This window comes from Euprymna scolopes, chromosome 18, assembly GCF_053919585.1.
Source record: "Euprymna scolopes isolate OS-2025 chromosome 18, ASM5391958v1, whole genome shotgun sequence".
In the NCBI taxonomy this organism is placed as follows: domain Eukaryota; kingdom Metazoa; phylum Mollusca; class Cephalopoda; order Sepiida; family Sepiolidae; genus Euprymna; species Euprymna scolopes.
The window spans coordinates 127,575,955-127,598,867 of NC_136499.1; the positions used below are offsets into that span (position 1 = coordinate 127,575,955).

Genomic DNA, 22,913 nt, shown 5'->3' on the forward strand with positions numbered 1-22,913 from the left:
TCCCCTGAATTTTTGGAAAAACTCATAAAAATGCGTTCGATTTTAATGTAAAATATTAGATAAAAAAAACAAAAAACAAAATATCATTACATTATCAGATTTGGTAAATAAATATTGAAATTGTAATAGTTAAAATTATGGCACGTCTTCGCTTACGGCCATATCACGTTGAAAACACCGGTTCTCGTCCGATCCCCGAAGTTAAGCAACGTAGAGCCTGGTCAGTACTTAGATGGGTGACCCCTTAGGAATACCAGGTGCTGTAAGCATTTCCCCTGAATTTTTGGAAAAACTCATAAAAATGCGTTCGATTTTAATGTAAAATATTAGATAAAAAAACAAAAAACAAAATATCATTACATTATCAGATTTGGTAAATAAATATTGAAATTGTAATAGTTAAAATTATGGCACGTCTTCGCTTACGGCCATATCTCGTTGAAAACACCGGTTCTCGTCCGATCCCCCGAAGTTAAGCAACGTAGAGCCTGGTCAGTACTTAGATGGGTGACCGCTTGGGAATACCAGGTGCTGTAAGCATTTCCCCTGAATTTTTGGAAAAACTCATAAAAATGCGTTCGATTTTAATGTAAAATATTAGGTAAAAAAAACAAATAAAGTATCATTAAATTATCAGATTTGGTAAATAAATATTGAAATTGTAATAGTTAAAATTATCGCAATTCTTCGCTTACGGCCATATCACGTTGAAAACACCGGTTCTCGTCCGATCCCCGAAGTTAAGCAACGTAGAGCCTGGTCAGTACTTAGATGGGTGACCGCTTGGGAATACCAGGTGCTGTAAGCATTTCCCCTGAATTTTTGGAAAAACTCATAAAAATGCGTTCGATTTTAATGTAAAATATTAGATAAAAAAACAAAAAACAAAATATCATTAGATTATCAGATTTGGTAAATAAATATTGAAATTGTTATAGTTAAAATTATGGCACGTCTTCGCTTACGGCCATATCACGTTGAAAACACCGGTTCTCGTCCGATCCCCGAAGTTAAGCAACGTAGAGCCTGGTCAGTACTTAGATGGGTGACCGCTTGGGAATACCAGGTGCTGTAAGCATTTCCCCTGAATTTTTGGAACAACTCATAAAAATGCGTTCGATTTTAATGTAAAATATTAGGTAAAAAAAAAACAAATAAAGTATCATTACATTATCAGATTTGGTAAATAAATATTGAAATTGTAATAGTTAAAATTATGGCACGTCTTCGCTTACGGCCATATCACGTTGAAAACACCTGTTCTCGTCCGATCCCCCGAAGTTAAGCAACGTAGAGCCTGGTCAGTACTTAGATGGGTGACCGCTTGGGAATACCAGGTGCTGTAAGCATTTCCCCTGAATTTTTGGAAAAACTCATAAAAATGCGTTCGATTTTAATGTAAAATATTAGGTAAAAAAAACAAATAAAGTATCATTAAATTATCAGATTTGGTAAATAAATATTGAAATTGTATTAGTTAAAATTATCGCAATTCTTCGCTTACGGCCATATCACGTTGAAAACACCGGTTCTCGTCCGATCCCCGAAGTTAAGCAACGTAGAGCCTGGTCAGTACTTAGATGGGTGACCGCTTGGGAATACCAGGTGCTGTAAGCATTTCCCCTGAATTTTTGGAAAAACTCATAAAAATGCGTTCGATTTTAATGTAAAATATTAGATAAAAAAACAAAAAACAAAATATCATTAGATTATCAGATTTGGTAAATAAATATTGAAATTGTAATAGTTAAAATTATGGCACGTCTTCGCTTACGGCCATATCACGTTGAAAACACCGGTTCTCGTCCGATCCCCGAAGTTAAGCAACGTAGAGCCTGGTCAGTACTTAGATGGGTGACCGCTTGGGAATACCAGGTGCTGTAAGCATTTCCCCTGAATTTTTGGAACAACTCATAAAAATGCGTTCGATTTTAATGTAAAATATTAGGTAAAAAAAAACAAATAAAATATCATTACATTATCAGATTTGGTAAATAAATATTGAAATTGTAATAGTTAAAATTATGGCACTTCTTCGCTTACGGCCATATCACGTTGAAAACACCGGTTCTCGTCCGATCCCCGATATTAAGCAACGTAGAGCCTGGTCAGTACTTAGATGGGTGACCGCTTGGGAATACCAGGTGCTGTAAGCATTTCCCCTGAATTTTTGGAAAAACTCATAAAAATGCGTTCGATTTTAATGTAAAATATTAGATAAAAAAACAAAAAACAAAATATCATTACATTATCAGATTTGGTAAATAAATATTGAAATTGTAATAGTTAAAATTATGGCACGTCTTCGCTTACGGCCATATCACGTTGAAAACACCGGGTCTCGTCCGATCCCCGAAGTTAAGCAACGTAGAGCCTGGTCAGTAATTAGATGGGTGACCGCTTGGGAATACCAGATGCTGTAAGCATTTCCCCTGAATTTTTGGAAAAACTCATAAAAATGCGTTCGATTTTAATGTAAAATATTAGATAAAAAAACAAAAAACAAAATATCATTACATTATCAGATTTGGTAAATAAATATTGAAATTGTAATAGTTAAAATTATGGCACGTCTTCGCTTACGGCCATATCACGTTGAAAACACCGGTTCTCGTCCGATCCCCGAAGTTAAGCAACGTAGAGCCTGGTCAGTACTTAGATGGGTGACCGCTTGGGAATACCAGGTGCTATAAGCATTTCCCCTGAATTTTTGGAAAAACTCATAAAAATGCGTTCGATTTTAATGAAAAATATTAGATAAAAAAACAAAAAACAAAATATCATTACATTATCAGATTTGGTAAATAAATATTGAAATTGTAATAGTTACAATTATGGCACGTCTTCGCTTACGGCCATATCACGTTGAAAACACCGGTTCTCGTCCGATCCCCGAAGTTAAGCAACGTAGAGCCTGGTCAGTACTTAGATGGGTGACCGCTTGGGAATACCAGGTGCTGTAAGCATTTCCCCTGAATTTTTGGAAAAACTCTTGAAAATGCGTTCGATTTTAATGTAAAATATTTGGTAAAAAAAAAACAAATAAAGTATCATTAAATTATCAGATTTGGTAAATAAATATTGAAATTGTAATAGTTAAAATTATGGCACTTCTTCGCTTACGGCCATATCACGTTGAAAACACCGGTTCTCGTCCGATCCCCGATATTAAGCAACGTAGAGCCTGGTCAGTACTTAGATGGGTGACCGCTTGGGAATACCAGCTGCTGTAAGCATTTCCCCTGAATTTTTGGAAAAACTCATAAAAATGCGTTCGATTTTAATGTAAAATATTAGGTAAAAAAAACAAATAAAGTATCATTAAATTATCAGATTTGGTAAATAAATATTGAAATTGTAATAGTTAAAATTATGGCACTTCTTCGCTTACGGCCATATCACGGTGAAAACACCGGTTCTCGTCCGATCCCTGAAGTTAAGCAACGTAGAGCCTGGTCAGTACTTAGATGGGTGACCGCTTGGGAATACCAGGTGCTGTAAGCATTTCCTCTAAATTTTTGGAAAAACTCATAAAAATGCGTTCGATTTTAATGTAAAATATTAGATAAAAAAACAAAAAACAAAATATCATTACATTATCAGATTTGGTAAATAAATATTGAAATTGTAATAGTTAAAATTATGGCACGTCTTCGCTTACGGCCATATCACGTTGAAAACAGCGGTTCTCGTCCGATCCCCGAAGTTAAGCAACGTAGAGCCTGGTCAGTACTTAGATGGGTGACCGCTTGGGAATACCAGGTGCTGTAAGCATTTCCCCTGAATTTTTGGAAAAACTCATAAAAATGCGTTCGATTTTAATGTAAAATATTAGATAAAAAAACAAAAAACAAAATATCATTACATTATCAGATTTGGTAAATAAATATTGAAATTGTAATAGTTAAAATTATGGCACGTCTTCGCTTACGGCCATATCACGTTGAAAACACCGGTTCTCGTCCGATCCCCGAAGTTAAGCAACGTAGAGCCTGGTCAGTACTTAGATGGGTGACCGCTTGGGAATACCAGGTGCTGTAAGCATTTCCCCTGAATTTTTGGAAAAACTCATAAAAATGCGTTCGATTTTAATGTAAAATATTAGGTAACAAAAACAAATAAAGTATCATTAAATTATCAGATTTGGTAAATAAATATTGAAATTGTAATAGTTAAAATTATGGCACGTCTTCGCTTACGGCCATATCACGTTGAAAACACCGGTTCTCGTCCGATCCCCGAAGTTAAGCAACGTAGAGCCTGGTCAGTACTTAGATGGGTGACCGCTTGGGAATACCAGGTGCTATAAGCATTTCCCCTGAATTTTTGGAAAAACTCATAAAAATGCGTTCGATTTTAATGAAAAATATTAGATAAAAAAAACAAAAAACAAAATATCATTACATTATCAGATTTGGTAAATAAATATTGAAATTGTAATAGTTACAATTATGGCACGTCTTCGCTTACGGCCATATCACGTTGAAAACACCGGTTCTCGTCCGATCCCCGAAGTTAAGCAACGTAGAGCCTGGTCAGTACTTAGATGGGTGACCGCTTGGGAATACCAGGTGCTGTAAGCATTTCCCCTGAATTTTTGGAAAAACTCATGAAAATGCGTTCGATTTTAATGTAAAATATTATGTAAAAAAAAACAAATAAAGTATCATTAAATTATCAGATTTGGTAAATAAATATTGAAATTGTAATAGTTAAAATTATGGCACTTCTTCGCTTACGGCCATATCACGTTGAAAACACCGGTTCTCGTCCGATCCCCGATATTAAGCAACGTAGAGCCTGGTCAGTACTTAGATGGGTGACCGCTTGGGAATACCAGGTGCTGTAAGCATTTCCCCTGAATTTTTGGAAAAACTCATAAAAATGCGTTCGATTTTAATGTAAAATATTAGATAAAAAAACAAAAAACAAAATATCATTACATTATCAGATTTGGTAAATAAATATTGAAATTGTAATAGTTAAAATTATGGCATGTCTTCGCTTACGGCCATATCACGTTGAAAACACCGGTTCTCGTCCGATCCCCGAAGTTAAGCAACGTAGAGTCTGGTCAGTACTTAGATGGGTGACCGCTTGGGAATACCAGGTGCTGTAAGCATTTCCCCTGAATTTTTGGAAAAACTCATAAAAATGCGTTCGATTTTAATGTAAAATATTAGGTAAAAAAAACAAATAAAGTATCATTAAATTATCAGATTTGGTAAATAAATATTGAAATTGTAATAGTTAAAATTATGGCACTTCTTCGCTTACGGCCATATCACGGTGAAAACACCGGTTCTCGTCCGATCCCTGAAGTTAAGCAACGTAGAGCCTGGTCAGTACTTAGATGGGTGACCGCTTGGGAATACCAGGTGCTGTAAGCATTTCCTCTAAATTTTTGGAAAAACTCATAAAATGCGTTCGATTTTAATGTAAAATATTAGATAAAAAAACAAAAAACAAAATATCATTACATTATCAGATTTGGTAAATAAATATTGAAATTGTAATAGTTAAAATTATGGCACGTCTTCGCTTACGGCCATATCACGTTGAAAACAGCGGTTCTCGTCCGATCCCCGAAGTTAAGCAACGTAGAGCCTGGTCAGTACTTAGATGGGTGACCGCTTGGGAATACCAGGTGCTGTAAGCATTTCCCCTGAATTTTTGGAAAAACTCATAAAAATGCGTTCGATTTTAATGTAAAATATTAGATAAAAAAACAAAAAACAAAATATCATTACATTATCAGATTTGGTAAATAAATATTGAAATTGTAATAGTTAAAATTATGGCACGTCTTCGCTTACGGCCATATCACGTTGAAAACACCGGTTCTCGTCCGATCCCCGAAGTTAAGCAACGTAGAGCCTGGTCAGTACTTAGATGGGTGACCGCTTGGGAATACCAGGTGCTGTAAGCATTTCCCCTGAATTTTTGGAAAAACTCATAAAAATGCGTTCGATTTTAATGTAAAATATTAGGTAACAAAAACAAATAAAGTATCATTAAATTATCAGATTTGGTAAATAAATATTGAAATTGTAATAGTTAAAATTATGGCACGTCTTCGCTTACGGCCATATCACGTTGAAAACACCGGTTCCCGTCCGATCCCCGAAGTTAAGCAACGTAGAGCCTGGTCAGTACTTAGATGGGTGACCGCTTGGGAATACCAGGTGCTATAAGCATTTCCCCTGAATTTTTGGAAAAACTCATAAAAATGCGTTCGATTTTAATGAAAAATATTAGATAAAAAAAAACAAAAAACAAAATATCATTACATTATCAGATTTGGTAAATAAATATTGAAATTGTAATAGTTACAATTATGGCACGTCTTCGCTTACGGCCATATCACGTTGAAAACACCGGTTCTCGTCCGATCCCCGAAGTTAAGCAACGTAGAGCCTGGTCAGTACTTAGATGGGTGACCGCTTGGGAATACCAGGGGCTGTAAGCATTTCCCCTGAATTTTTGGAAAAACTCATGAAAATGCGTTCGATTTTAATGTAAAATATTAGGTAAAAAAAAACAAATAAAGTATCATTAAATTATCAGATTTGGTAAATAAATATTGAAATTGTAATAGTTAAAATTATGGCACTTCTTCGCTTACGGCCATATCACGTTGAAAACACCGGTTCTCGTCCGATCCCCGATATTAAGCAACGTAGAGCCTGGTCAGTACTTAGATGGGTGACCGCTTGGGAATACCAGGTGCTGTAAGCATTTCCCCTGAATTTTTGGAAAAACCCATAAAAATGCGTTCGATTTTAATGTAAAATATTAGATAAAAAAACAAAAAACAAAATATCATTACATTATCAGATTTGGTAAATAAATATTGAAATTGTAATAGTTAAAATTATGGCATGTCTTCGCTTACGGCCATATCACGTTGAAAACACCGGTTCTCGTCCGATCCCCGAAGTTAAGCAACGTAGAGTCTGGTCAGTACTTAGATGGGTGACCGCTTGGGAATACCAGGTGCTGTAAGCATTTCCCCTGAATTTTTGGAAAAACTCATAAAAATGCGTTCGATTTTAATGTAAAATATTAGGTAAAAAAAACAAATAAAGTATCATTAAATTATCAGATTTGGTAAATAAATATTGAAATTGTAATAGTTAAAATTATGGCACTTCTTCGCTTACGGCCATATCACGGTGAAAACACCGGTTCTCGTCCGATCCCTGAAGTTAAGCAACGTAGAGCCTGGTCAGTACTTAGATGGGTGACCGCTTGGGAATACCAGGTGCTGTAAGCATTTCCTCTAAATTTTTGGAAAAACTCATAAAATGCGTTCGATTTTAATGTAAAATATTAGATAAAAAAACAAAAAACAAAATATCATTACATTATCAGATTTGGTAAATAAATATTGAAATTGTAATAGTTAAAATTATGGCACGTCTTCGCTTACGGCCATATCACGTTGAAAACAGCGGTTCTCGTCCGATCCCCGAAGTTAAGCAACGTAGAGCCTGGTCAGTACTTAGATGGGTGACCGCTTGGGAATACCAGGTGCTGTAAGCATTTCCCCTGAATTTTTGGAAAAACTCATAAAAATGCGTTCGATTTTGATGTAAAATATTAGATAAAAAAACAAAAAACAAAATATCATTACATTATCAGATTTGGTAAATAAATATTGAAATTGTAATAGTTAAAATTATGGCACGTCTTCGCTTACGGCCATATCACGTTGAAAACACCGGTTCTCGTCCGATCCCCGAAGTTAAGCAACGTAGAGCCTGGTCAGTACTTAGATGGGTGACCGCTTGGGAATACCAGGTGCTGTAAGCATTTCCCCTGAATTTTTGGAAAAACTCATAAAAATGCGTTCGATTTTAATGTAAAATATTAGGTAACAAAAACAAATAAAGTATCATTAAATTATCAGATTTGGTAAATAAATATTGAAATTGTAATAGTTAAAATTATGGCACGTCTTCGCTTACGGCCATATCACGTTGAAAACACCGGTTCTCGTCCGATCCCCGAAGTTAAGCAACGTAGAGCCTGGTCAGTACTTAGATGGGTGACCGCTTGGGAATACCAGGTGCTGTAAGCATTTCCCCTGAATTTTTGGAAAAACTCATAAAAATACGTTCGATTTTAATGTAAAATATTAGATAAAAAAACAAAAAACAAAATATCATTACATTATCAGATTTGGTAAATAAATATTGAAATTGTAATAGTTAAAATTATGGCACGTCTTCGCTTACGGCCATATCACGTTGAAAACACCGGTTCTCGTCCGATCCCCGAAGTTAAGCAACGTAGAGCCTGGTCAGTACTTAGATGGGTGACCGCTTGGGTATACCAGGTGCTGTAAGCATTTCCCCTGAATTTTTGGAAAAACTCATAAAAATGCGTTCGATTTTAATGAAAAATATTAGATAAAAAAAACAAAAAACAAAATATCATTACATTATCAGATTTGGTAAATAAATATTGAAATTGTAATAGTTACAATTATGGCACGTCTTCGCTTACGGCCATATCACGTTGAAAACACCGGTTCTCGTCCGATCCCCGAAGTTAAGCAACGTAGAGCCTGGTCAGTACTTAGATGGGTGACCGCTTGGGAATACCAGGTGCTGTAAGCATTTCCCCTGAATTTTTGGAAAAACTCATGAAAATGCGTTCGATTTTAATGTAAAATATTAGGTAAAAAAAAACAAATAAAGTATCATTAAATTATCAGATTTGGTAAATAAATATTGAAATTGTAATAGTTAAAATTATCGCACTTCTTCGCTTACGGCCATATCACGTTGAAAACACCGGTTCTCGTCCGATCCCCGATATTAAGCAACGTAGAGCCTGGTCAGTACTTAGATGGGTGACCGCTTGGGAATACCAGGTGCTGTAAGCATTTCCCCTGAATTTTTGGAAAAACTCATAAAAATGCGTTCGATTTTAATGTAAAATATTAGATAAAAAAACAAAAAACAAAATATCATTACATTATCAGATTTGGTAAATAAATATTGAAATTGTAATAGTTAAAATTATGGCATGTCTTCGCTTACGGCCATATCACGTTGAAAACAGCGGTTCTCGTCCGATCCCCGAAGTTAAGCAACGTAGAGTCTGGTCAGTACTTAGATGGGTGACCGCTTGGGAATACCAGGTGCTGTAAGCATTTCCCCTGAATTTTTGGAAAAACTCATAAAAATGCGTTCGATTTTAATGTAAAATATTAGGTAAAAAAAACAAATAAAGTATCATTAAATTATCAGATTTGGTAAATAAATATTGAAATTGTAATAGTTAAAATTATGGCACTTCTTCGCTTACGGCCATATCACGGTGAAAACACCGGTTCTCGTCCGATCCCTGAAGTTAAGCAACGTAGAGCCTGGTCAGTACTTAGATGGGTGACCGCTTGGGAATACCAGGTGCTGTAAGCATTTCCCCTAAATTTTTGGAAAAACTCATAAAAATGCGTTCGATTTTAATGTAAAATATTAGATAAAAAATCAAAAAACAAAATATCATTACATTATCAGATTTGGTAAATAAATATTGAAATTGTAATAGTTAAAATTATGGCACGTCTTCGCTTACGGCCATATCACGTTGAAAACACCGGTTCTCGTCCGATCCCCGAAGTTAAGCAACGTAGAGCCTGGTCAGTACTTAGATGGGTGACCGCTAGGGAATACCAGGTGCTGTAAGCATTTCCCCTGAATTTTTGGAAAAACTCATAAAAATGCGTTCGATTTTAATGTAAAATATTAGGTAACAAAAACAAATAAAGTATCATTAAATTATCAGCTTTGGTAAATAAATATTGAAATTGTAATAGTTAAAATTATGGCACGTCTTCGCTTACGGCCATATCACGTTGAAAACACCGGATCTCGTCCGATCCCCGAAGTTAAGCAACGTAGAGCCTGGTCAGTACTTAGATGGGTGACCGCTTGGGAATACCAGGTGCTGTAAGCATTTCCCCTGAATTTTTGGAAAAACTCATAAAAATGCGTTCGATTTTAATGTAAAATATTAGATAAAAAAACAAAAAACAAAATATCATTACATTATCAGATTTGGTAAATAAATATTGAAATTGTAATAGTTAAAATTATGGCACGTCTTCGCTTACGGCCATATCACGTTGAAAACACCGGTTCTCGTCCGATCCCCGAAGTTAAGCAACGTAGAGCCTGGTCAGTACTTAGATGGGTGACCGCTTGGGTATACCAGGTGCTGTAAGCATTTCCCCTGAATTTTTGGAAAAACTCATAAAAATGCGTTCGATTTTAATGAAAAATATTAGATAAAAAAAACAAAAAACAAAATATCATTACATTATCAGATTTGGTAAATAAATATTGAAATTGTAATAGTTACAATTATGGCACGTCTTCGCTTACGGCCATATCACGTTGAAAACACCGGTTCTCGTCCGATCCCCGAAGTTAAGCAACGTAGAGCCTGGTCAGTACTTAGATGGGTGACCGCTTGGGAATACCAGGTGCTGTAAGCATTTCCCCTGAATTTTTGGAAAAACTCATGAAAATGCGTTCGATTTTAATGTAAAATATTAGGTAAAAAAAAACAAATAAAGTATCATTAAATTATCAGATTTGGTAAATAAATATTGAAATTGTAATAGTTAAAATTATGGCACTTCTTCGCTTACGGCCATATCACGTTGAAAACACCGGTTCTCGTCCGATCCCCGATATTAAGCAACGTAGAGCCTGGTCAGTACTTAGATGGGTGACCGCTTGGGAATACCAGGTGCTGTAAGCATTTCCCCTGAATTTTTGGAAAAACTCATAAAAATGCGTTCGATTTTAATGTAAAATATTAGATAAAAAAACAAAAAACAAAATATCATTACATTATCAGATTTGGTAAATAAATATTGAAATTGTAATAGTTAAAATTATGGCATGTCTTCGCTTACGGCCATATCACGTTGAAAACACCGGTTCTCGTCCGATCCCCGAAGTTAAGCAACGTAGAGTCTGGTCAGTACTTAGATGGGTGACCGCTTGGGAATACCAGGTGCTGTAAGCATTTCCCCTGAATTTTTGGAAAAACTCATAAAAATGCGTTCGATTTTAATGTAAAATATTAGGTAAAAAAACAAATAAAGTATCATTAAATTATCAGATTTGGTAAATAAATATTGAAATTGTAATAGTTAAAATTATGGCACTTCTTCGCTTACGGCCATATCACGGTGAAAACACCGGTTCTCGTCCGATCCCTGAAGTTAAGCAACGTAGAGCCTGGTCAGTACTTAGATGGGTGACCGCTTGGGAATACCAGGTGCTGTAAGCATTTCCCCTAAATTTTTGGAAAAACTCATAAAAATGCGTTCGATTTTAATGTAAAATATTAGATAAAAAAACAAAAAACAAAATATCATTACATTATCAGATTTGGTAAATAAATATTGAAATTGTAATAGTTAAAATTATGGCACGTCTTCGCTTACGGCCATATCACGTTGAAAACACCGGTTCTCGTCCGATCCCCGAAGTTAAGCAACGTAGAGCCTGGTCAGTACTTAGATGGGTGACCGCTTGGGAATACCAGGTGCTGTAAGCATTTCCCCTGAATTTTTGGAAAAACTCATAAAAATGCGTTCGATTTTAATGTAAAATATTAGATAAAAAAACAAAAAACAAAATATCATTACATTATCAGATTTGGTAAATAAATATTGAAATTGTAATAGTTAAAATTATGGCACGTCTTCGCTTACGGCCATATCACGTTGAAAACACCGGTTCTCGTCCGATCCCCGAAGTTAAGCAACGTAGAGCCTGGTCAGTACTTAGATGGGTGACCGCTTGGGAATACCAGGTGCTGTAAGCATTTCCCCTGAATTTTTGGAAAAACTCATAAAAATGCGTTCGATTTTAATGTAAAATATTAGGTAACAAAAACAAATAAAGTATCATTAAATTATCAGCTTTGGTAAATAAATATTGAAATTGTAATAGTTAAAATTATGGCACGTCTTCGCTTACGGCCATATCACGTTGAAAACACCGGATCTCGTCCGATCCCCGAAGTTAAGCAACGTAGAGCCTGGTCAGTACTTAGATGGGTGACCGCTTGGGAATACCAGGTGCTGTAAGCATTTCCCCTGAATTTTTGGAAAAACTCATAAAAATGCGTTCGATTTTAATGTAAAATATTAGATAAAAAAACAAAAAACAAAATATCATTACATTATCAGATTTGGTAAATAAATATTGAAATTGTAATAGTTAAAATTATGGCATGTCTTCGCTTACGGCCATATCACGTTGAAAACACCGGTTCTCGTCCGATCCCCGAAGTTAAGCAACGTAGAGTCTGGTCAGTACTTAGATGGGTGACCGCTTGGGAATACCAGGTGCTGTAAGCATTTCCCCTGAATTTTTGGAAAAACTCATAAAAATGCGTTCGATTTTAATGTAAAATATTAGGTAAAAAAAACAAATAAAGTATCATTAAATTATCAGATTTGGTAAATAAATATTGAAATTGTAATAGTTAAAATTATGGCACTTCTTCGCTTACGGCCATATCACGGTGAAAACACCGGTTCTCGTCCGATCCCTGAAGTTAAGCAACGTAGAGCCTGGTCAGTACTTAGATGGGTGACCGCTTGGGAATACCAGGTGCTGTAAGCATTTCCCCTAAATTTTTGGAAAAACTCATAAAAATGCGTTCGATTTTAATGTAAAATATTAGATAAAAAAACAAAAAACAAAATATCATTACATTATCAGATTTGGTAAATAAATATTGAAATTGTAATAGTTAAAATTATGGCACGTCTTCGCTTACGGCCATATCACGTTGAAAACACCGGTTCTCGTCCGATCCCCGAAGTTAAGCAACGTAGAGCCTGGTCAGTACTTAGATGGGTGACCGCTTGGGAATACCAGGTGCTGTAGGCATTTCCCCTGAATTTTTGGAAAAACTCATAAAAATGCGTTCGATTTTAATGTAAAATATTAGATAAAAAAACAAAAAACAAAATATCATTACATTATCAGATTTGGTAAATAAATATTGAAATTGTAATAGTTAAAATTATGGCACGTCTTCGCTTACGGCCATATCACGTTGAAAACACCGGTTCTCGTCCGATCCCCGAAGTTAAGCAACGTAGAGCCTGGTCAGTACTTAGATGGGTGACCGCTTGGGAATACCAGGTGCTGTAAGCATTTCCCCTGAATTTTTGGAAAAACTCATAAAAATGCGTTCGATTTTAATGTATAATATTAGGTAACAAAAACAAATAAAGTATCATTAAATTATCAGCTTTGGTAAATAAATATTGAAATTGTAATAGTTAAAATTATGGCACGTCTTCGCTTACGGCCATATCACGTTGAAAACACCGGATCTCGTCCGATCCCCGAAGTTAAGCAACGTAGAGCCTGGTCAGTACTTAGATGGGTGACCGCTTGGGAATACCAGGTGCTGTAAGCATTTCCCCTGAATTTTTGGAAAAACTCATAAAAATGCGTTCGATTTTAATGTAAAATATTAGATAAAAAAACAAAAAAAAAATATCATTACATTATCAGATTTGGTAAATAAATATTGAAATTGTAATAGTTAAAATTATGGCACGTCTTCGCTTACGGCCATATCACGTTGAAAACACCGGTTCTCGTCCGATCCCCGAAGTTAAGCAATGTAGAGTCTGGTCAGTACTTAGATGGGTGACCGCTTGGGAATACCAGGTGCTGTAAGCATTTCCCCTGAATTTTTGGAAAAACTCATAAAAATGCGTTCGATTTTAATGTAAAATATTAGGTAAAAAAAACAAATAAAGTATCATTAAATTATCAGATTTGGTAAATAAATATTGAAATTGTAATAGTTAAAATTATGGCACTTCTTCGCTTACGGCCATATCACGGTGAAAACACCGGTTCTCGTCCGATCCCTGAAGTTAAGCAACGTAGAGCCTCGTCAGTACTTAGATGGGTGACCGCTTGGGAATACCAGGTGCTGTAAGCATTTCCCCTGAATTTTTGGAAAAACTCATAAAAATGCGTTCGATTTTAATGTAAAATATTAGATAAAAAAAACAAAAAACAAAATATCATTAGATTATCAGATTTGGTAAATAAATATTGAAATTGTAATAGTTAAAATTATGGCACGTCTTCGCTTACGGCCATATCACGTTGAAAACACCGGTTCTCGTCCGATCCCCGAAGTTAAGCAACGTAGAGCCTGGTCAGTACTTAGATGGGTGACCGCTTGGGAATACCAGGTGCTGTAAGCATTTCCCCTGAATTTTTGGAAAAACTCATAAAAATGCGTTCGATTTTAATGTAAAATATTAGGTAAAAAAAACAAATAAAATATCATTAAATTATCAGATTTGGTAAATAAATATTGAAATTGTAATAGTTAAAATTATGGCACTTCTTCGCTTACGGCCATATCACGTTGAAAACACCGGTTCTCGTCCGATCCCCGAAGTTAAGCAACGTAGAGCCTGGTCAGTACTTAGATGGGTGACCGCTTGGGAATACCAGGTGCTGTAAGCATTTCCCCTGAATTTTTGGAAAAACTCATAAAAATGCGTTCGATTTTAATGTAAAATATTAGATAAAAAAACAAAAAATAAAATATCATTACATTATCAGATTTGGTAAATAAATATTGAAATTGTAATAGTTAAAATTATGGCACGTCTTCGCTTACGGCCATATCACGTTGAAAACACCGGTTCTCGTCCGATCCCCGAAGTTAAGCAACGTAGAGCCTGGTCAGTACTTAGATGGGTGACCGCTTGGGAATACCAGGTGTTGTAAGCATTTCCCCTGAATTTTTGGAAAAACTCATAAAAATGCGTTCGATTTTAATGTAAAATATTAGGTAAAAAAAACAAATAAAGTATCATTACATTATCAGATTTGGTAAATAAATATTGAAATTGTAATAGTTAAAATTATGGCACTTCTTCGCTTACGGCCATATCACGTTGAAAACACCGGTTCTCGTCCGATCCCCGAAGTTAAGCAACGTAGAGCCTGGTCAGTACTTAGATGGGTGACCGCTTGGGAATACCAGGTGCTGTAAGCATTTCCCCTGAATTTTTGGAAAAACTCATAAAAATGCGTTCGATTTTAATGTAAATATTAGATAAAAAAACAAAATATCATTACATTATCAGATTTGGTAAATAAATATTGAAATTGTAATAGTTAAAATTATGGCACGTCTTCGCTTACGGCCATATCACGTTGAAAACACCGGTTCTCGTCCGATCCCCCGAAGTTAAGCAACGTAGAGCCTGGTCAGTACTTAGATGGGTGACCGCTTGGGAATACCAGGTGCTGTAAGCATTTCCCCTGAATTTTTGGAAAAACTCATAAAAATGCGTTCGATTTTAATGTAAAATATTAGGTAAAAAAAACAAATAAAGTATCATTAAATTATCAGATTTGGTAAATAAATATTGAAATTGTAATAGTTAAAATTATCGCAATTCTTCGCTTACGGCCATATCACGTTGAAAACAGCGGTTCTCGTCCGATCCCCGAAGTTAAGCAACGTAGAGCCTGGTCAGTACTTAGATGGGTGACCGCTTGGGAATACCAGGTGCTGTAAGCATTTCCCCTGAATTTTTGGAAAAACTCATAAAAAGGCATTCGATTTTAATGTAAAATATTAGATAAAAAAAACCAAAACAAAATATCATTACATTATCAGATTTGGTAAATAAATATTAAAATTGTAATAGTTAAAATTATGGCCCGTCTTCGCTTACGGCCATATCACGTTGAAAACACCGGTTCTCGTCCGATCCCCGAAGTTAAGCAACGTAGAGCCTGGTCAGTACTTAGATGGGTGACCGCTTGGGAATACCAGGTGCTGTAAGCATTTCCCCTGAATTTTTGGAAAAACTCATAAAAATGCGTTCGATTTTAATGTAAAATATTAGATAAAAAAACAAAAAACAAAATATCATTACATTATCAGATTTGGTAAATAAATATTGAAATTGTAATAGTTAAAATTATGGCACGTCTTCGCTTACGGCCATATCACGTTGAAAACACCGGTTCTCGTCCGATCCCCCGAAGTTAAGCAACGTAGAGCCTGGTCAGTACTTAGATGGGTGACCGCTTGGGAATACCAGGTGCTGTAAGCATTTCCCCTGAATTTTTGGAAAAACTCATAAAAATGCGTTCGATTTTAATGTAAAATATTAGGTAAAAAAAAACAAATAAAGTATCATTACATTATCAGATTTGGTAAATAAATATTGAAATTGTAATAGTTAAAATTATGGCACGTCTTCGCTTACGGCCATATCACGTTGAAAACACCGGTTCTCGTCCGATCCCCGAAGTTAAGCAACGTAGAGCCTGGTCAGTACTTAGATGGGTGACCGCTTGGGAATACCAGGTGCTGTAAGCATTTCCCCTGAATTTTTGGAAAAACTCATAAAAATGCGTTCGATTTTGATGTAAAATATTAGATAAAAAAACAAAAAACAAAATATCATTACATTATCAGATTTGGTAAATAAATATTGAAATTGTAATAGTTAAAATTATGGCACGTCTTCGCTTACGGCCATATCACGTTGAAAACACCGGTTCTCGTCCGATCCCCGAAGTTAAGCAACGTAGAGCCTGGTCAGTACTTAGATGGGTGACCGCTTGGGAATACCAGGCGCTGTAAGCATTTCCCCTGAATTTTTGGAAAAACTCATAAAAATGCGTTCGATTTTAATGTAAAATATTAGGTAAAAACAACAAAAAACAAAATATCATTACATTATCAGATTTGGTAAATAAATATTGAAATTGTAATAGTTAAAATTATGGCACGTCTTCGCTTACGGCCATATCACGTTGAAAACATCGGTTCTCGTCCGATCCCCGAAGTTAAGCAACGTAGAGCCTGGTCAGTACTTAGATGGGTGACCGCTTGGGAATACCAGGTGCTGTAAGCATTTCCCCTGAATTTTTGGAAAAACTCATAAAAATGCGTTCGATTTTAATGTAAAATATTAGGTAAAAAAAACAAATAAAGTATCATTAAATTATCAGATTTGGTAAATAAATATTGAAATTGTAATAGTTAAAATTATGGCACTTCTTAGCTTACGGCCATATCACGTTGAAAACACCGGTTCTCGTCCGATCCCCGAAGTTAAGCAACGTAGAGCCTGGTCAGTACTTAGATGGGTGACCGCTTTGGAATACCTAGTGCTGTAAGCATTTCCCCTGAATTTTTGGAAAAACTCATAAAAATGCGTTCGATTTTAATGTAAAATATTAGATAAAAAAACAAAAAACAAAATATCATTACATTATCAGATTTGGTAAATAAATATTGAAATTGTAATAGTTAAAATTATGGCACGTCTTCGCTTACGGCCATATCACGTTGAAAACACCGGTTCTCGTCCGATCCCCGAAGTTAAGCAACGTAGAGCCTGGTCAGTACTTAGATGGGTGACCGCTTGGGAATACCAGGTGCTGTAAGCATTTCCCCTGAATTTTTGGAAAAACTCATAAAAATGCGTTCGATTTTAATGTAAAATATTAGATAAAAAAACAAAAAACAAAATATCATTACATTATCAGATTTGGTAAATAAATATTGAAATTGTAATAGTTAAAATTATGGCACGTCTTCACTTACGGCAATATCACGTTGAAAACACCGGTTCTCGTCCGATCCCCGAAGTTAAGCAACGTAGAGCCTGGTCAGTACTTAGATGGGTGACCGCTTGGGAATACCAGGTGCTGTAAGCATTTCCCCTGAATTTTTGGAAAAACTCATAAAAATGCGTTCGATTTTAATGTAAAATATTAGGTAAAAAAACAAAAAACAAAATATCATTACATTATCAGATTTGGTAAATAAATATTGAAATTGTAATAGTTAAAATTATGGCACGTCTTCGCTTACGGCCATATCACGTTGAAAACACCGGTTCTCGTCCGATCCCCGAAGTTAAGCAACGTAGAGCCTGGTCAGTACTTAGATGGGTGACCGCTTGGGAATACCAGGTGCTGTAAGCATTTCCCCTGAATTTTTGGAAAAACTCATAAAAATGCGTTCGAATTTAATATAAAATATTAGATAAAAAAAACAAAAAACAAAATATCATTACATTATCAGATTTGGTAAATAAATATTGAAATTGTAATAGTTAAAATTATGGCACGTCTTCGCTTACGGCCATATCACGTTGAAAACACCGGTTCTCGTCCGATCCCCCGAAGTTAAGCAACGTAGAGCCTGGTCAGTACTTAGATGGGTGACCGCTTGGGAATACCAGGTGCTGTAAGCATTTCCCCTGAATTTTTGGAAAAACTCATAAAAATGCGTTCGATTTTAATGTAAAATATTAGATAAAAAAACAAAAAACAAAATATCATTACATTATCAGATTTGGTAAATAAATACTGAAATTGTAATAGTTAAAATTATGGCACGTCTTCGCTTACGGCCATATCACGTTGAAAACACCGGTTCTCGTCCGATCCCCGAAGTTAAGCAACGTAGAGCCTGGTCAGTACGTAGATAGGTGACCGCTTGGGAATACCAGGTGCTGTAAGCATTTCCCCTGAATTGTTGGAAAAACTCATAAAAATGCGTTCGATTTTAATGTAAAATATTAGGTAAAACAAACAAAAAACAAAATATCATTACATTATCAGATTTGGTAAATAAATACTGACATTGTAATAGTTAAAATTATGGCACGTCTTCGCTTACGGCCATATCACGTTGAAAACACCGGTTCTCGTCCGATCCCCGAAGTTAAGCAACGTAGAGCCTGGTCAGTACTTAGATGGGTGACCGCTTGGGAATACCAGGTGCTGTAAGCATTTCCCCTGAATTTTTGGAAAAACTCATAAAAATGCGTTCGATTTTAATGTAAAATATTAGGTAAAAAAAACAAATAAAGTATCATTAAATTATCAGATTTGGTAAATAAATATTGAAATTGTAATAGTTAAAATTATCGCACTTCTTCGCTTACGGCCATATCACGTTGAAAACACCGGTTCTCGTCCGATCCCCGAAGTTAAGCAACGTAGAGCCTGGTCAGTACTTAGATGGGTGACCGCTTGGGAATACCAGGTGCTGTAAGCATTTCCCCTGAATTTTTGGAAAAACTCATAAAAATGCGTTCGATTTTAATGTAAAATATTAGGTAAAAAAAACAAAAAACAAAATATCATTACATTATCAGATTTGGTAAATAAATACTGAAATTGTAATAGTTAAAATTATGGCACGTCTTCGCTTACGGCCATATCACGTTGAAAACACCGGTTCTCGTCCGATCCCCGAAGTTAAGCAACGTAGAGCCTGGTCAGTACTTAGATGGGTGACCGCTTGGGAATACCAGGTGCTGTAAGCATTTCCCCTGAATTTTTGGAAAAACTCTTAAAAATGCGTTCGATTTTAATGTAAAATATTAGATAAAAAAACAAAAAACAAAATATCATTACATTATCAGATTTGGTAAATAAATATTGAAATTGTAATAGTTAAAATTATGGCACGTCTTCGCTTACGGCCATATCACGTTGAAAACACCGGTTCTCGTCCGATCCCCGAAGTTAAGCAACGTAGAGCCTGGTCAGTACTTAGATGGGTGACCGCTTGGGAATACCAGGTGCTGTAAGCATTTCCCCTGAATTTTTGGAAAAACTCATAAAAATGCGTTCGATTTTAATGTAAAATATTAGATAAAAAAACAAAAAACAAAATATCATTACATTATCAGATTTGGTAAATAAATATTGAAATTGTAATAGTTAAAATTATGGCACGTCTTCGCTTACGGCCATATCACGTTGAAAACACCGGTTCTCGTCCGATCCCCGAAGTTAAGCAACGTAGAGCCTGGTCAGTACTTAGATGGGTGACCGCTTGGGAATACCAGGTGCTGTAAGCATTTCCCCTGAATTTTTGGAAAAACTCATAAAAATGCGTTCGATTTTAATGTAAAATATTAGGTAAAAAAACAAAAAACAAAATATCATTACATTATCACATTTGGTAAATAAATGTTGAAATTGTAATAGTTAAAATTATGGCACGTCTTCGCTTACGGCCATATCACGTTGAAAACACCGGTTCTCGTCCGATCCCCGAAGTTAAGCAACGTAGAGCCTGGTCAGTACTTAGATGGGTGACCGCTTGGGAATACCAGGTGCTGTAAGCATTTCCCCTGAATTTTTGGAAAAACTCATAAAAATGCGTTCGATTTTAATGTACAATATTAGATAAAAAAAACAAAAAACAAAATATCATTACATTATCAGATTTGGTAAATAAATATTGAAATTGTAATAGTTAAAATTATGGCACGTCTTCGCTTACGGCCATATCACGTTGAAAACACCGGTTCTCGTCCGATCCCCGAAGTTAAGCAACGTAGAGCCTGGTCAGTACTTAGATGGGTGACCGCTTGGGAATACCAGGTGCTGTAAGCATTTCCCCTGAATTTTTGGAAAAACTCATAAAAATGCGTTCGATTTTAATGTAAAATATTAGATAAAAAAACAAAAAAAAAAATATCATTACATTATCAGATTTGGTAAATAAATATTGAAATTGTAATAGTTAAAATTATGGCACGTCTTCGCTTACGGCCATATCACGTTGAAAACACCGGTTCTCGTCCGATCCCCGAAGTTAAGCAACGTAGAGCCTGGTCAGTACGTAGATGGGTGACCGCGTGGGAATACCAGGTGCTGTAAGCATTTCCACTGAATTGTTGGAAAAACTCATAAAAATGCGTTCGATTTTAATGTAAAATATTAGGTAAAAAAAACAAAAAACAAAATATCATTACATTATCAGATTTGGTAAATAAATACTGAAATTGTAATAGTTAAAATTATGGCACGTCTTCGCTTACGGCCATATCACGTTGAAAACACCGGTTCTCGTCCGATCCCCGAAGTTAAGCAACGTAGAGCCTGGTCAGTACGTAGATGGGTGACCGCTTGGGAATACCAGGTGCTGTAAGCATTTCCCCTGAATTGTTGGAAAAACTCATAAAAATGCGTTCGATTTTAATGTAAAATATTAGGTAAAAAAAACAAAAAACAAAATATCATTACATTATCAGATTTGGTAAATAAATACTGAAATTGTAATAGTTAAAATTATGGCACGTCTTCGCTTACGGCCATATCACGTTGAAAACACCGGTTCTCGTCCGATCCCCGAAGTTAAGCAACGTAGAGCCTGGTCAGTACTTAGATGGGTGACCGCTTGGGAATACCAGGTGCTGTAAGCATTTCCCCTGAATTTTTGGAAAAACTCATAAAAATGCGTTCGATTTTAATGTAAAATATTAGGTAAAAAAAACAAATAAAGTATCATTAAATTATCAGATTTGGTAAATAAATATTGAAATTGTAATAGTTAAAATTATCGCACTTCTTCGCTTACGGCCATATCACGTTGAAAACACCGGTTCTCGTCCGATCCCCGAAGTTAAGCAACGTAGAGCCTGGTCAGTACTTAGATGGGTGACCGCTTGGGAATACCAGGTGCTGTAAGCATTTCCCCTGAATTTTTGGAAAAACTCATAAAAATGCGTTCGATTTTAATGTAAAATATTAGGTAAAAAAAACAAATAAAGTATCATTAAATTATCAGATTTGGTAAATAAATATTGAAATTGTAATAGTTAAAATTATCGCACTTCTTCGCTTACGGCCATATCACGTTGAAAACACCGGTTCTCGTCCGATCCCCGAAGTTAAGCAACGTAGAGCCTGGTCAGTACTTAGATGGGTGACCGCTTGGGAATACCAGGTGCTGTAAGCATTTCCCCTGAATTTTTGGAAAAACTCATAAAAATGCGTTCGATTTTAATGTAAAATATTAGGTAAAAAATACAAATAAAGTATCATTAAATTATCAGATTTGGTAAATAAATATTGAAATTGTAATAGTTAAAATTATCGCACTTCTTCGCTTACGGCCATATCACGTTGAAAACACCGGTTTTCGTCCGATCCCCGAAGTTAAGCAACGTAGAGCCTGGTCAGTACTTAGATGGGTGACCGCTTGGGAATACCAGGTGCTGTAAGCATTTCCCCTGAATTTTTGGAAAAACTCATAAAAATGCGTTCGATTTTAATGTAAAATATTAGATAAAAAAACAAAAAACAAAATATCATTACATTATCAGATTTGTTAAATAAATATTGAAATTGTAATAGTTAAAATTATGGCACGTCTTCGCTTACGGCCATATCACGTTGAAAACACCGGTTCTCGTCCGATCCCCGAAGTTAAGCAACGTAGAGTCTGGTCAGTACTTAGATGGGTTACATCTCGGGAATACCAGGTGCTGTAAGCATTTCCCCTGAATTTTTGGAAAAACTCATAAAAATGCGTTCGATTTTAATGTAAAATATTAGGTAAAAAAAACAAAAAACAAAATATCATTACATTATCAGATTTGGTAAATAAATATTGAAATTGTAATAGTTAAAATTATGGCACGTCTTCGCTTACGGCCATATCACGTTGAAAACACCGGTTCTCGTCCGATCCCCGAAGTTAAGCAACGTAGAGCCTGGTCAGTACTTAGATGGGTGACCGCTTGGGAATACCAGGTGCTGTCAGCATTTCCCCTGAATTTTTGGAAAAACTCATAAAAATGCGTTCGATTTTAATGTAAAATATTAGGTAAAAAAAACAAATAAAGTATCATTAAATTATCAGATATGGTAAATAAATATTGAAATTGTAATAGTTAAAATTATGGCACTTCTTCGCTTACGGCCATATCACGTTGAAAACACCGGTACTCAACCGATCCCCGAAGTTAAGCAACGTAGAGCCTGGTCAGTACTTAGATGGGTGACCGCTTGGGAATACCAGGTGCTGTAAGCATTTCCCCTGAA

General features: G+C 35.5%; 84 non-coding genes and 1 pseudogene across 84 annotated transcripts; all 85 read left to right on the top strand.

Moving 5' to 3' along the window:
* The first annotated feature begins 150 nt into the window (after window positions 1-150).
* On the top strand, window positions 151-269 carry LOC145299736 (5S ribosomal RNA). Its single transcript, XR_013871984.1, has one exon. It is a non-coding gene; the product is annotated as a 5S ribosomal RNA (ribosomal RNA).
* Window positions 270-420: 151 nt separating this feature from the next.
* LOC145300742 (5S ribosomal RNA) lies at window positions 421-540 on the top strand. The gene has a single exon (XR_013872953.1). It is a non-coding gene; the product is annotated as a 5S ribosomal RNA (ribosomal RNA).
* A 149-nt stretch (window positions 541-689) lies between these two features.
* Window positions 690-808, top strand: LOC145298248 (5S ribosomal RNA). The gene has a single exon (XR_013870528.1). It is a non-coding gene; the product is annotated as a 5S ribosomal RNA (ribosomal RNA).
* A 151-nt stretch (window positions 809-959) lies between these two features.
* LOC145298249 (5S ribosomal RNA) lies at window positions 960-1,078 on the top strand. The gene has a single exon (XR_013870529.1). It is a non-coding gene; the product is annotated as a 5S ribosomal RNA (ribosomal RNA).
* A 151-nt stretch (window positions 1,079-1,229) lies between these two features.
* Window positions 1,230-1,349, top strand: LOC145301159 (5S ribosomal RNA). The gene has a single exon (XR_013873360.1). It is a non-coding gene; the product is annotated as a 5S ribosomal RNA (ribosomal RNA).
* A 149-nt stretch (window positions 1,350-1,498) lies between these two features.
* LOC145298251 (5S ribosomal RNA) lies at window positions 1,499-1,617 on the top strand. Its single transcript, XR_013870531.1, has one exon. It is a non-coding gene; the product is annotated as a 5S ribosomal RNA (ribosomal RNA).
* A 151-nt stretch (window positions 1,618-1,768) lies between these two features.
* Window positions 1,769-1,887, top strand: LOC145298252 (5S ribosomal RNA). Its single transcript, XR_013870532.1, has one exon. It is a non-coding gene; the product is annotated as a 5S ribosomal RNA (ribosomal RNA).
* A 150-nt stretch (window positions 1,888-2,037) lies between these two features.
* LOC145300876 (5S ribosomal RNA) lies at window positions 2,038-2,156 on the top strand. Its single transcript, XR_013873085.1, has one exon. It is a non-coding gene; the product is annotated as a 5S ribosomal RNA (ribosomal RNA).
* Window positions 2,157-2,307: 151 nt separating this feature from the next.
* Window positions 2,308-2,426, top strand: LOC145300365 (5S ribosomal RNA). Its single transcript, XR_013872591.1, has one exon. It is a non-coding gene; the product is annotated as a 5S ribosomal RNA (ribosomal RNA).
* A 151-nt stretch (window positions 2,427-2,577) lies between these two features.
* LOC145300131 (5S ribosomal RNA) lies at window positions 2,578-2,696 on the top strand. The gene has a single exon (XR_013872367.1). It is a non-coding gene; the product is annotated as a 5S ribosomal RNA (ribosomal RNA).
* Window positions 2,697-2,847: 151 nt separating this feature from the next.
* Window positions 2,848-2,966, top strand: LOC145298253 (5S ribosomal RNA). The gene has a single exon (XR_013870533.1). It is a non-coding gene; the product is annotated as a 5S ribosomal RNA (ribosomal RNA).
* Window positions 2,967-3,117: 151 nt separating this feature from the next.
* Window positions 3,118-3,236, top strand: LOC145301324 (5S ribosomal RNA; annotated as a pseudogene).
* Window positions 3,237-3,385: 149 nt separating this feature from the next.
* Window positions 3,386-3,504, top strand: LOC145300684 (5S ribosomal RNA). Its single transcript, XR_013872897.1, has one exon. It is a non-coding gene; the product is annotated as a 5S ribosomal RNA (ribosomal RNA).
* A 151-nt stretch (window positions 3,505-3,655) lies between these two features.
* On the top strand, window positions 3,656-3,774 carry LOC145300317 (5S ribosomal RNA). The gene has a single exon (XR_013872546.1). It is a non-coding gene; the product is annotated as a 5S ribosomal RNA (ribosomal RNA).
* A 151-nt stretch (window positions 3,775-3,925) lies between these two features.
* On the top strand, window positions 3,926-4,044 carry LOC145298254 (5S ribosomal RNA). Its single transcript, XR_013870534.1, has one exon. It is a non-coding gene; the product is annotated as a 5S ribosomal RNA (ribosomal RNA).
* A 149-nt stretch (window positions 4,045-4,193) lies between these two features.
* On the top strand, window positions 4,194-4,312 carry LOC145300132 (5S ribosomal RNA). Its single transcript, XR_013872368.1, has one exon. It is a non-coding gene; the product is annotated as a 5S ribosomal RNA (ribosomal RNA).
* A 152-nt stretch (window positions 4,313-4,464) lies between these two features.
* On the top strand, window positions 4,465-4,583 carry LOC145298256 (5S ribosomal RNA). The gene has a single exon (XR_013870535.1). It is a non-coding gene; the product is annotated as a 5S ribosomal RNA (ribosomal RNA).
* A 150-nt stretch (window positions 4,584-4,733) lies between these two features.
* LOC145300877 (5S ribosomal RNA) lies at window positions 4,734-4,852 on the top strand. Its single transcript, XR_013873086.1, has one exon. It is a non-coding gene; the product is annotated as a 5S ribosomal RNA (ribosomal RNA).
* Window positions 4,853-5,003: 151 nt separating this feature from the next.
* LOC145299969 (5S ribosomal RNA) lies at window positions 5,004-5,122 on the top strand. Its single transcript, XR_013872210.1, has one exon. It is a non-coding gene; the product is annotated as a 5S ribosomal RNA (ribosomal RNA).
* Window positions 5,123-5,271: 149 nt separating this feature from the next.
* On the top strand, window positions 5,272-5,390 carry LOC145300685 (5S ribosomal RNA). Its single transcript, XR_013872898.1, has one exon. It is a non-coding gene; the product is annotated as a 5S ribosomal RNA (ribosomal RNA).
* Window positions 5,391-5,540: 150 nt separating this feature from the next.
* LOC145300318 (5S ribosomal RNA) lies at window positions 5,541-5,659 on the top strand. Its single transcript, XR_013872547.1, has one exon. It is a non-coding gene; the product is annotated as a 5S ribosomal RNA (ribosomal RNA).
* Window positions 5,660-5,810: 151 nt separating this feature from the next.
* LOC145298258 (5S ribosomal RNA) lies at window positions 5,811-5,929 on the top strand. The gene has a single exon (XR_013870537.1). It is a non-coding gene; the product is annotated as a 5S ribosomal RNA (ribosomal RNA).
* Window positions 5,930-6,078: 149 nt separating this feature from the next.
* Window positions 6,079-6,197, top strand: LOC145299573 (5S ribosomal RNA). Its single transcript, XR_013871825.1, has one exon. It is a non-coding gene; the product is annotated as a 5S ribosomal RNA (ribosomal RNA).
* Window positions 6,198-6,350: 153 nt separating this feature from the next.
* Window positions 6,351-6,469, top strand: LOC145299891 (5S ribosomal RNA). Its single transcript, XR_013872133.1, has one exon. It is a non-coding gene; the product is annotated as a 5S ribosomal RNA (ribosomal RNA).
* Window positions 6,470-6,619: 150 nt separating this feature from the next.
* Window positions 6,620-6,738, top strand: LOC145300878 (5S ribosomal RNA). Its single transcript, XR_013873087.1, has one exon. It is a non-coding gene; the product is annotated as a 5S ribosomal RNA (ribosomal RNA).
* Window positions 6,739-6,889: 151 nt separating this feature from the next.
* LOC145299970 (5S ribosomal RNA) lies at window positions 6,890-7,008 on the top strand. The gene has a single exon (XR_013872211.1). It is a non-coding gene; the product is annotated as a 5S ribosomal RNA (ribosomal RNA).
* Window positions 7,009-7,157: 149 nt separating this feature from the next.
* Window positions 7,158-7,276, top strand: LOC145300686 (5S ribosomal RNA). The gene has a single exon (XR_013872899.1). It is a non-coding gene; the product is annotated as a 5S ribosomal RNA (ribosomal RNA).
* A 150-nt stretch (window positions 7,277-7,426) lies between these two features.
* LOC145300319 (5S ribosomal RNA) lies at window positions 7,427-7,545 on the top strand. Its single transcript, XR_013872548.1, has one exon. It is a non-coding gene; the product is annotated as a 5S ribosomal RNA (ribosomal RNA).
* Window positions 7,546-7,696: 151 nt separating this feature from the next.
* On the top strand, window positions 7,697-7,815 carry LOC145298259 (5S ribosomal RNA). Its single transcript, XR_013870538.1, has one exon. It is a non-coding gene; the product is annotated as a 5S ribosomal RNA (ribosomal RNA).
* A 149-nt stretch (window positions 7,816-7,964) lies between these two features.
* On the top strand, window positions 7,965-8,083 carry LOC145298260 (5S ribosomal RNA). The gene has a single exon (XR_013870539.1). It is a non-coding gene; the product is annotated as a 5S ribosomal RNA (ribosomal RNA).
* A 151-nt stretch (window positions 8,084-8,234) lies between these two features.
* On the top strand, window positions 8,235-8,353 carry LOC145300226 (5S ribosomal RNA). Its single transcript, XR_013872459.1, has one exon. It is a non-coding gene; the product is annotated as a 5S ribosomal RNA (ribosomal RNA).
* A 152-nt stretch (window positions 8,354-8,505) lies between these two features.
* LOC145298261 (5S ribosomal RNA) lies at window positions 8,506-8,624 on the top strand. The gene has a single exon (XR_013870540.1). It is a non-coding gene; the product is annotated as a 5S ribosomal RNA (ribosomal RNA).
* Window positions 8,625-8,774: 150 nt separating this feature from the next.
* On the top strand, window positions 8,775-8,893 carry LOC145300879 (5S ribosomal RNA). Its single transcript, XR_013873088.1, has one exon. It is a non-coding gene; the product is annotated as a 5S ribosomal RNA (ribosomal RNA).
* Window positions 8,894-9,044: 151 nt separating this feature from the next.
* Window positions 9,045-9,163, top strand: LOC145300856 (5S ribosomal RNA). The gene has a single exon (XR_013873066.1). It is a non-coding gene; the product is annotated as a 5S ribosomal RNA (ribosomal RNA).
* Window positions 9,164-9,312: 149 nt separating this feature from the next.
* LOC145300687 (5S ribosomal RNA) lies at window positions 9,313-9,431 on the top strand. The gene has a single exon (XR_013872900.1). It is a non-coding gene; the product is annotated as a 5S ribosomal RNA (ribosomal RNA).
* A 151-nt stretch (window positions 9,432-9,582) lies between these two features.
* Window positions 9,583-9,701, top strand: LOC145299631 (5S ribosomal RNA). The gene has a single exon (XR_013871882.1). It is a non-coding gene; the product is annotated as a 5S ribosomal RNA (ribosomal RNA).
* A 149-nt stretch (window positions 9,702-9,850) lies between these two features.
* LOC145298592 (5S ribosomal RNA) lies at window positions 9,851-9,969 on the top strand. The gene has a single exon (XR_013870870.1). It is a non-coding gene; the product is annotated as a 5S ribosomal RNA (ribosomal RNA).
* Window positions 9,970-10,120: 151 nt separating this feature from the next.
* Window positions 10,121-10,239, top strand: LOC145300227 (5S ribosomal RNA). Its single transcript, XR_013872460.1, has one exon. It is a non-coding gene; the product is annotated as a 5S ribosomal RNA (ribosomal RNA).
* A 152-nt stretch (window positions 10,240-10,391) lies between these two features.
* Window positions 10,392-10,510, top strand: LOC145298262 (5S ribosomal RNA). Its single transcript, XR_013870541.1, has one exon. It is a non-coding gene; the product is annotated as a 5S ribosomal RNA (ribosomal RNA).
* A 150-nt stretch (window positions 10,511-10,660) lies between these two features.
* Window positions 10,661-10,779, top strand: LOC145300880 (5S ribosomal RNA). The gene has a single exon (XR_013873089.1). It is a non-coding gene; the product is annotated as a 5S ribosomal RNA (ribosomal RNA).
* A 151-nt stretch (window positions 10,780-10,930) lies between these two features.
* LOC145299971 (5S ribosomal RNA) lies at window positions 10,931-11,049 on the top strand. The gene has a single exon (XR_013872212.1). It is a non-coding gene; the product is annotated as a 5S ribosomal RNA (ribosomal RNA).
* A 148-nt stretch (window positions 11,050-11,197) lies between these two features.
* On the top strand, window positions 11,198-11,316 carry LOC145300688 (5S ribosomal RNA). Its single transcript, XR_013872901.1, has one exon. It is a non-coding gene; the product is annotated as a 5S ribosomal RNA (ribosomal RNA).
* Window positions 11,317-11,467: 151 nt separating this feature from the next.
* LOC145298263 (5S ribosomal RNA) lies at window positions 11,468-11,586 on the top strand. Its single transcript, XR_013870542.1, has one exon. It is a non-coding gene; the product is annotated as a 5S ribosomal RNA (ribosomal RNA).
* A 151-nt stretch (window positions 11,587-11,737) lies between these two features.
* Window positions 11,738-11,856, top strand: LOC145298264 (5S ribosomal RNA). Its single transcript, XR_013870543.1, has one exon. It is a non-coding gene; the product is annotated as a 5S ribosomal RNA (ribosomal RNA).
* A 149-nt stretch (window positions 11,857-12,005) lies between these two features.
* Window positions 12,006-12,124, top strand: LOC145298605 (5S ribosomal RNA). The gene has a single exon (XR_013870882.1). It is a non-coding gene; the product is annotated as a 5S ribosomal RNA (ribosomal RNA).
* Window positions 12,125-12,275: 151 nt separating this feature from the next.
* Window positions 12,276-12,394, top strand: LOC145299972 (5S ribosomal RNA). The gene has a single exon (XR_013872213.1). It is a non-coding gene; the product is annotated as a 5S ribosomal RNA (ribosomal RNA).
* Window positions 12,395-12,543: 149 nt separating this feature from the next.
* LOC145300689 (5S ribosomal RNA) lies at window positions 12,544-12,662 on the top strand. The gene has a single exon (XR_013872902.1). It is a non-coding gene; the product is annotated as a 5S ribosomal RNA (ribosomal RNA).
* Window positions 12,663-12,813: 151 nt separating this feature from the next.
* On the top strand, window positions 12,814-12,932 carry LOC145299509 (5S ribosomal RNA). The gene has a single exon (XR_013871763.1). It is a non-coding gene; the product is annotated as a 5S ribosomal RNA (ribosomal RNA).
* A 151-nt stretch (window positions 12,933-13,083) lies between these two features.
* LOC145298265 (5S ribosomal RNA) lies at window positions 13,084-13,202 on the top strand. Its single transcript, XR_013870544.1, has one exon. It is a non-coding gene; the product is annotated as a 5S ribosomal RNA (ribosomal RNA).
* A 149-nt stretch (window positions 13,203-13,351) lies between these two features.
* On the top strand, window positions 13,352-13,470 carry LOC145298617 (5S ribosomal RNA). The gene has a single exon (XR_013870893.1). It is a non-coding gene; the product is annotated as a 5S ribosomal RNA (ribosomal RNA).
* A 150-nt stretch (window positions 13,471-13,620) lies between these two features.
* Window positions 13,621-13,739, top strand: LOC145300430 (5S ribosomal RNA). The gene has a single exon (XR_013872652.1). It is a non-coding gene; the product is annotated as a 5S ribosomal RNA (ribosomal RNA).
* A 149-nt stretch (window positions 13,740-13,888) lies between these two features.
* On the top strand, window positions 13,889-14,007 carry LOC145301259 (5S ribosomal RNA). Its single transcript, XR_013873458.1, has one exon. It is a non-coding gene; the product is annotated as a 5S ribosomal RNA (ribosomal RNA).
* A 152-nt stretch (window positions 14,008-14,159) lies between these two features.
* On the top strand, window positions 14,160-14,278 carry LOC145298266 (5S ribosomal RNA). Its single transcript, XR_013870545.1, has one exon. It is a non-coding gene; the product is annotated as a 5S ribosomal RNA (ribosomal RNA).
* A 149-nt stretch (window positions 14,279-14,427) lies between these two features.
* On the top strand, window positions 14,428-14,546 carry LOC145298267 (5S ribosomal RNA). The gene has a single exon (XR_013870546.1). It is a non-coding gene; the product is annotated as a 5S ribosomal RNA (ribosomal RNA).
* A 151-nt stretch (window positions 14,547-14,697) lies between these two features.
* Window positions 14,698-14,816, top strand: LOC145299581 (5S ribosomal RNA). Its single transcript, XR_013871833.1, has one exon. It is a non-coding gene; the product is annotated as a 5S ribosomal RNA (ribosomal RNA).
* Window positions 14,817-14,965: 149 nt separating this feature from the next.
* On the top strand, window positions 14,966-15,084 carry LOC145298269 (5S ribosomal RNA). The gene has a single exon (XR_013870548.1). It is a non-coding gene; the product is annotated as a 5S ribosomal RNA (ribosomal RNA).
* A 143-nt stretch (window positions 15,085-15,227) lies between these two features.
* LOC145300555 (5S ribosomal RNA) lies at window positions 15,228-15,347 on the top strand. Its single transcript, XR_013872771.1, has one exon. It is a non-coding gene; the product is annotated as a 5S ribosomal RNA (ribosomal RNA).
* Window positions 15,348-15,496: 149 nt separating this feature from the next.
* Window positions 15,497-15,615, top strand: LOC145300320 (5S ribosomal RNA). The gene has a single exon (XR_013872549.1). It is a non-coding gene; the product is annotated as a 5S ribosomal RNA (ribosomal RNA).
* A 151-nt stretch (window positions 15,616-15,766) lies between these two features.
* Window positions 15,767-15,885, top strand: LOC145298270 (5S ribosomal RNA). The gene has a single exon (XR_013870549.1). It is a non-coding gene; the product is annotated as a 5S ribosomal RNA (ribosomal RNA).
* A 151-nt stretch (window positions 15,886-16,036) lies between these two features.
* LOC145300557 (5S ribosomal RNA) lies at window positions 16,037-16,156 on the top strand. Its single transcript, XR_013872772.1, has one exon. It is a non-coding gene; the product is annotated as a 5S ribosomal RNA (ribosomal RNA).
* Window positions 16,157-16,306: 150 nt separating this feature from the next.
* Window positions 16,307-16,425, top strand: LOC145298272 (5S ribosomal RNA). The gene has a single exon (XR_013870550.1). It is a non-coding gene; the product is annotated as a 5S ribosomal RNA (ribosomal RNA).
* Window positions 16,426-16,576: 151 nt separating this feature from the next.
* On the top strand, window positions 16,577-16,695 carry LOC145299597 (5S ribosomal RNA). The gene has a single exon (XR_013871849.1). It is a non-coding gene; the product is annotated as a 5S ribosomal RNA (ribosomal RNA).
* Window positions 16,696-16,847: 152 nt separating this feature from the next.
* On the top strand, window positions 16,848-16,966 carry LOC145300001 (5S ribosomal RNA). Its single transcript, XR_013872241.1, has one exon. It is a non-coding gene; the product is annotated as a 5S ribosomal RNA (ribosomal RNA).
* A 149-nt stretch (window positions 16,967-17,115) lies between these two features.
* Window positions 17,116-17,234, top strand: LOC145300827 (5S ribosomal RNA). The gene has a single exon (XR_013873038.1). It is a non-coding gene; the product is annotated as a 5S ribosomal RNA (ribosomal RNA).
* A 151-nt stretch (window positions 17,235-17,385) lies between these two features.
* LOC145298273 (5S ribosomal RNA) lies at window positions 17,386-17,504 on the top strand. Its single transcript, XR_013870551.1, has one exon. It is a non-coding gene; the product is annotated as a 5S ribosomal RNA (ribosomal RNA).
* A 151-nt stretch (window positions 17,505-17,655) lies between these two features.
* On the top strand, window positions 17,656-17,774 carry LOC145300410 (5S ribosomal RNA). Its single transcript, XR_013872634.1, has one exon. It is a non-coding gene; the product is annotated as a 5S ribosomal RNA (ribosomal RNA).
* Window positions 17,775-17,925: 151 nt separating this feature from the next.
* On the top strand, window positions 17,926-18,044 carry LOC145298274 (5S ribosomal RNA). The gene has a single exon (XR_013870552.1). It is a non-coding gene; the product is annotated as a 5S ribosomal RNA (ribosomal RNA).
* Window positions 18,045-18,196: 152 nt separating this feature from the next.
* Window positions 18,197-18,316, top strand: LOC145300559 (5S ribosomal RNA). Its single transcript, XR_013872774.1, has one exon. It is a non-coding gene; the product is annotated as a 5S ribosomal RNA (ribosomal RNA).
* A 151-nt stretch (window positions 18,317-18,467) lies between these two features.
* On the top strand, window positions 18,468-18,586 carry LOC145300860 (5S ribosomal RNA). Its single transcript, XR_013873070.1, has one exon. It is a non-coding gene; the product is annotated as a 5S ribosomal RNA (ribosomal RNA).
* A 152-nt stretch (window positions 18,587-18,738) lies between these two features.
* LOC145298275 (5S ribosomal RNA) lies at window positions 18,739-18,857 on the top strand. The gene has a single exon (XR_013870553.1). It is a non-coding gene; the product is annotated as a 5S ribosomal RNA (ribosomal RNA).
* Window positions 18,858-19,006: 149 nt separating this feature from the next.
* LOC145298276 (5S ribosomal RNA) lies at window positions 19,007-19,125 on the top strand. The gene has a single exon (XR_013870555.1). It is a non-coding gene; the product is annotated as a 5S ribosomal RNA (ribosomal RNA).
* A 152-nt stretch (window positions 19,126-19,277) lies between these two features.
* LOC145298277 (5S ribosomal RNA) lies at window positions 19,278-19,396 on the top strand. The gene has a single exon (XR_013870556.1). It is a non-coding gene; the product is annotated as a 5S ribosomal RNA (ribosomal RNA).
* Window positions 19,397-19,547: 151 nt separating this feature from the next.
* Window positions 19,548-19,666, top strand: LOC145298278 (5S ribosomal RNA). The gene has a single exon (XR_013870557.1). It is a non-coding gene; the product is annotated as a 5S ribosomal RNA (ribosomal RNA).
* A 151-nt stretch (window positions 19,667-19,817) lies between these two features.
* LOC145298279 (5S ribosomal RNA) lies at window positions 19,818-19,936 on the top strand. The gene has a single exon (XR_013870558.1). It is a non-coding gene; the product is annotated as a 5S ribosomal RNA (ribosomal RNA).
* Window positions 19,937-20,087: 151 nt separating this feature from the next.
* On the top strand, window positions 20,088-20,206 carry LOC145298281 (5S ribosomal RNA). Its single transcript, XR_013870560.1, has one exon. It is a non-coding gene; the product is annotated as a 5S ribosomal RNA (ribosomal RNA).
* A 152-nt stretch (window positions 20,207-20,358) lies between these two features.
* LOC145298282 (5S ribosomal RNA) lies at window positions 20,359-20,477 on the top strand. Its single transcript, XR_013870561.1, has one exon. It is a non-coding gene; the product is annotated as a 5S ribosomal RNA (ribosomal RNA).
* Window positions 20,478-20,628: 151 nt separating this feature from the next.
* LOC145300124 (5S ribosomal RNA) lies at window positions 20,629-20,747 on the top strand. The gene has a single exon (XR_013872360.1). It is a non-coding gene; the product is annotated as a 5S ribosomal RNA (ribosomal RNA).
* A 152-nt stretch (window positions 20,748-20,899) lies between these two features.
* On the top strand, window positions 20,900-21,018 carry LOC145300130 (5S ribosomal RNA). The gene has a single exon (XR_013872366.1). It is a non-coding gene; the product is annotated as a 5S ribosomal RNA (ribosomal RNA).
* A 152-nt stretch (window positions 21,019-21,170) lies between these two features.
* On the top strand, window positions 21,171-21,289 carry LOC145298283 (5S ribosomal RNA). Its single transcript, XR_013870562.1, has one exon. It is a non-coding gene; the product is annotated as a 5S ribosomal RNA (ribosomal RNA).
* A 149-nt stretch (window positions 21,290-21,438) lies between these two features.
* LOC145298284 (5S ribosomal RNA) lies at window positions 21,439-21,557 on the top strand. Its single transcript, XR_013870563.1, has one exon. It is a non-coding gene; the product is annotated as a 5S ribosomal RNA (ribosomal RNA).
* A 149-nt stretch (window positions 21,558-21,706) lies between these two features.
* On the top strand, window positions 21,707-21,825 carry LOC145298285 (5S ribosomal RNA). The gene has a single exon (XR_013870564.1). It is a non-coding gene; the product is annotated as a 5S ribosomal RNA (ribosomal RNA).
* A 149-nt stretch (window positions 21,826-21,974) lies between these two features.
* On the top strand, window positions 21,975-22,093 carry LOC145299857 (5S ribosomal RNA). The gene has a single exon (XR_013872100.1). It is a non-coding gene; the product is annotated as a 5S ribosomal RNA (ribosomal RNA).
* Window positions 22,094-22,244: 151 nt separating this feature from the next.
* Window positions 22,245-22,363, top strand: LOC145301258 (5S ribosomal RNA). The gene has a single exon (XR_013873457.1). It is a non-coding gene; the product is annotated as a 5S ribosomal RNA (ribosomal RNA).
* A 152-nt stretch (window positions 22,364-22,515) lies between these two features.
* Window positions 22,516-22,634, top strand: LOC145299956 (5S ribosomal RNA). Its single transcript, XR_013872197.1, has one exon. It is a non-coding gene; the product is annotated as a 5S ribosomal RNA (ribosomal RNA).
* Window positions 22,635-22,783: 149 nt separating this feature from the next.
* Window positions 22,784-22,902, top strand: LOC145300531 (5S ribosomal RNA). Its single transcript, XR_013872748.1, has one exon. It is a non-coding gene; the product is annotated as a 5S ribosomal RNA (ribosomal RNA).
* Window positions 22,903-22,913: the final 11 nt, after the last annotated feature.